The sequence below is a fragment of the Tupaia chinensis genome, unplaced genomic scaffold, assembly GCF_000334495.1.
Source record: "Tupaia chinensis unplaced genomic scaffold, TupChi_1.0 Scaffold000644_1, whole genome shotgun sequence".
NCBI classification, from domain to species: domain Eukaryota; kingdom Metazoa; phylum Chordata; class Mammalia; order Scandentia; family Tupaiidae; genus Tupaia; species Tupaia belangeri.
In genome coordinates, this window is record NW_006160165.1 from 4,302,309 (window position 1) to 4,306,933 (window position 4,625).

General features: G+C 47.5%; 1 long non-coding RNA gene across 4 annotated transcripts in view; it reads right to left on the reverse strand.

The window, feature by feature from the left end:
* Positions 1-238: 238 nt before the first annotated feature.
* The window catches only part of LOC106736110 (uncharacterized), a 7,523-nt gene continuing 3,136 nt past the window's right edge, over positions 239-4,625 (reverse strand). For all 4 annotated transcript variants that reach the window (XR_003551257.1, XR_003551256.1, XR_003551258.1 and 1 more), the window contains 2 exons: positions 2,824-2,975; positions 239-478 (listed from right to left, as the gene is read on the reverse strand). This is a non-coding gene — a long non-coding RNA (uncharacterized LOC106736110). The remainder of the gene's footprint in view (positions 479-2,823; positions 2,976-4,625) is intronic.

The following is a 4,625-nucleotide window of genomic DNA, read 5'->3' on the forward strand; positions in this document are numbered from 1 at the left end:
ATGGCAGAGACTGAGAGGGGAGGGGTATCCAGGGCTCATAAGGAATTACATACACTTTCTACATGTCACAAAAGCGAATCCAAAATGGATCATAAACAAATACGTAAAATACAACGCCATAAAATGTCTTGATTAAAACAATATACACCAACTAAAACAATATGTATATTTGAGTTTGTCACCCAGGAAAGCAGAACGAAATACCTTATCTCCAAATTCTATAAAGCTTTATGAAAGGTCGACAAACCGGAAACAGCTGATGCAATATTGGAGAGCAAGTCCGAAGACTGGCTTCCCCATTCGGGGCTCACCATGCGGCTGTGGTCAGGACAGTGCGATGGTGGCCAGAGAACGGAGAGCCAGGGCAGCAGAGCGGACGGGCTGCCCAGAGGTACAATGACCTGAGTGCAGCTGCGTGGTCTTTGACGAAGAAGCAAAGGCAATCCAGTGGGGAGAGGACGGTCTTCAACAAATGGTGCTGGAGTGAAAACAAAAACACTAGATAATACCTTATACATTTCACAAAAACTACCTCAAAATGGATCACAAACAAATATGTGAAATGCAAAACTATAAAATTTCTTGATCTCCTGGAACATGGGAGAAAACTTGGATGACCCTAATTTGGACACCAAAAGTGTAATCCACAAAAGAAGTAGTTGATAAGCTGGACTTTGTTAAAAAGAACTACTTTGCAAAAGTCAAGGTCGAAAGAAGACAAGCCACGCACTGGGAGAAAATATTTGCAAATGATACATCTGACAAGTGACTATCACCCAAAATACACAACGAACACTTAAAGCTTAACAATAATAAAAGAAATGAGCTAGCTGAAAGCGTACGGGCAAAGGTCTTCCCAGACACCTCACCAAATAAGGTATGCAGATAGCAAAGAAGCTCAGCATCACTGCAGTTAGGAGACTGCAAATTAAAATGGCAACTAGAAAACCCCGCACGCCTACTGGAATGGCTAAAATCCAAAACACTGACGTCATCAACAGTAGCGAAGATGTGGAGCGAGGACTTCTCATTGCTGCTGAGTGTGCAAAATGGTGCAACCACCGTGGAAGACAGTTTGGCAGTTTCTTACCAAACAATAGCTACTCTTACCATCTGATCAAGCAATCACACTGCTCGGTATTTACTCAAGTGAGTTAAAAACTTTTGTCCATACAAAAACCTGCACATAAATGTTTACAGTAGCTTTAATCATAATTGCATCTAAAACATTCTTCGGAAGGTGAACGGATAAACTCTGCCCATTCAGACAGGGGATTGTTATTCAGTGGTAAAAAGAAATGAACATTCAAGTCCATTTTCAAACTATGAAACAGAATAAAGATAAAACAAATGCATATTTCTAAGTAAAAGAAGTCAATCTGAAAAAGCTACATGCCGTACGTGTTGGACAACACAACATAGTGGACAAGAACGGGGACAGTGAGAGTGTCAGTGTTTACCCGAGACTGAGGCGAGAGGGCCAGATGCAGCTCAGGGCACGGAGACTGCTCTAACGGAGCAGGGAAAGCGCGAGATATGCATTCGCTGACGCCCTGGGAACACCCAACATCAGGAGGGTGCCTCAGGTAAACTACGGACCCCAAGTGAAGACTCGATGCCCATGTAGGTTTCTCAGTTGTAACAAGCACAATCTCCAGTCAGGATGATGATGGTGAGCACATTAGCCAGGGTTCTCCATGGAGACAGAACCATCCAAGAAGGAAATGCATGTGTGTGTGTTTAATGCACAAGCGTGAATGCGTGTATGTGTGTGTGTTTAATGCACAAGTGTGTGTGTGTGTGCTCACACGGGAAGGGGCTTATTGTAAGGAGTTGTCTCACGTGATTAAGGGGGACAAGTCCTGCTATCTGGAGGCTGACTCAGCAACCTGGAGACGAAGAGCCAGGGTGGTCCCAGTCCAAAGCTGCTAGCTCGAGACCCAAGTGAACAAGTGCTGATGTTTCAGGTGAGGCCCGAGGCGGGGAACGTAGGCACCCAGGTCAAGGCAGTCAGGCAGGGAGAGCGCCCTCTTACTTTGGAAAGGGTCAGTTTCAGGTATTTTTTGGTTTTTTATTTGTGTGTATGAGAGAGAAATTTTTACTAAAGGACATGTGCACTTGCCAGAGAGACAGAGGGAGACAGAGGGAGACAGAGGGCTAGAAAGTGAGAACTCACCCCCTGAGGGGATGGCCACACCGCAATCCTGTCTCCTCCAGTCTCCTCTTGGGATGTTGGACACACATGCACACGTGCCCGGTGTAAGTTTGAACCTGCTGGGTCTGGGTTTTGAACCACAGTCAACTATGTGGGAGCCCAGCCATGTAACCATTACACAATCTGTTGGCCCTAGGGTCAGCCTTTTTATTCTTCTCAAGCCGTCAGTGGTTTGGATGAAGCCCACCCCTGCTAGAGAACTGTTTGCTTTACCACGGCTACCCACTGAGTGCTAATCCCGTCTAAACACCCCATGGAGAGACCCAGAGAGGTGTTTGACCGAGTTTCTGGCCCCCATGTCCTAGTCAAGTTGAAACATGAAGTCAGCCATCGCAGTGCGGCTCGGTGCGCGCAGCTCGCGGAAGGTGTATGGGAACTCTCTGGACCTTCCCCCCATTTCTCTGTGAATATAAAAAGGCCTCTAAGATAAAAAGTCTATATAACAGAAAAACTTAGAATAAACCTCGGACTCCTCAAAGCAGAAATCTACAAGTGCGGCTGCGGGGCAGGGGGTGACTCTCACGAAGTCAGCCGAGGGGGCTGGTTAGGAGTTGGTTCAGACGTGTGCCCACTTATCACACGATCCTAGTCACTAATGGGTAATTTACCTGCGATGATGATTCCACTAGGATTGAGACAAGGATTTCTGGGCCTAGAGAAGGCAGGTAGGTAGAGAAGCCTTCAGTCGGGAGAAGTCTCCGGTTTCGACCATGCAGATCCCTCAGCACAGGCAGTCAGTCCAGGGCAATTCAAAGAAAGCCTTAAACGCAGTAAGAAAAGGTTGCTTTTAACCGTCATCCATCGGGCTGGAGGACGAATCATCGCCCAATAACGTCGGAGCTGGCAGATTTGCCAACTGCTCAGTTACGGCCTGCCACCCGTATTTGTAGATGAAGTTTTGTTAGAACAGGCTCAGGCCCATCGTGTGCTCACGGCCGTGCCTGCGTCTGCACAGTGAGGACAGAATCACACGGTGACCAGAGACGCGGAGCACAAACGCCAAGGTGTATGTCATGCTCTTAGCAGAACAACTCTGCCACCTTCTTACAAAGCTCATCAGCTGCTGTTTCCTAAGGGAGAAATTTTGCTCTTTTAATTTTATGAGGGGAAAAAATCCCCAACTTCAGAATACAATGTGGTGTCCTGATTTGGATCCTGGAACACAAACATTAACAGTACGTGAAAATCTGGGCAAGTGTGGAAAGTCTACAGTTAAGTTCAAATAAAGTCAGCCCGTGGCCTGGTGGTGGAGGTGCTTGGGTCCCACACGGCCAACTGCAGTTCGAGTCCTAGACGCTGGTTTGAAAACCTGCCATACTTGTGCCCAAATCCCAAGAGGGGAATGGAGGAGAGGGGACCACAGCATGGCCATCCCCCCAGGTGGCACTTTCTCACTCTCCCTCTTTGTCTCTGTATCTGTTTATTTCTCTCTCTTTGGTGAGTGCACGCACCCTTCAGCAACTTTTTTTTAAAAGTAGTCTAACAGTGTTAATTTCTGACTTTTAGCAACAACAAACCAACCATGGTTAAATAACATGCTAACATCAGAGTACCTCTGACTGTCCATGCAACTTATTCTGTGAATATAAAATGATTGCATTTTTAAAAATTATTTAAAGAGAAAACATCTCGACCAACAGACAGTAGGAATAAACAGTCAGACTGTGAGGTATCTGCAGGTGTGGTAATGGGGTGGCCATGGGTCAGCCGTTTGCATATGCAATAAACGTTTGCTAAGAGCACACACCAACGGTACCAAAACGCTCTCTTACAACACTGTGAGTAAGCATCAGCTCGCGCCCTAGTTCTGGTCATCCTGTCCCAGGCTCGGCGTTAGACACGGTTAAGAGTGCCGCTGATGCAGACAGTGACCTGAAAAGTAAGCGGAGTGGGTGGAGGCGGCAATCGCATTGAGAAGGTTACTGAGCAGTAGATGTGCCCTGACAGCTCGCGCAGAGGCTGAGGCAATAACGACGTCTTCCTGGAGAAAGGGCGAGTATGAGACCGGTTCCCCTTCCTCGAAGTGTTTGCGAGAGGAGGAAGTACAAAAGCGGCTTGGAACGCCTCGTCTCTGCACGGGCTGTGTCTCTTGTCAGATGCCTTCCAGATAAGAGCACCGTGCAGGCCGCCCCAAGTAAACCCAAGTGACCGAGGCTCAGGACCCATCCGGGTACGCAGCTCCATGACAGCAGATCAGAGAGACATGGGTAGCATCCTTGACAGGAAGACCACGCTCTGTTCAGGGGGTGTTCTGGGTGACTGGAGGTCAGGCCCTTCAAAAGGCAACAGTGAGAATGGAAATAAAACAGGGAAATATCTGAACAATGAAGCCCAGGCCTGTCTTCAAGCCGGTCAAACCTCGAGAAAAATGAGCAAAAGGCCAACAGTGCCCTCATACGGGGCGTCGCTT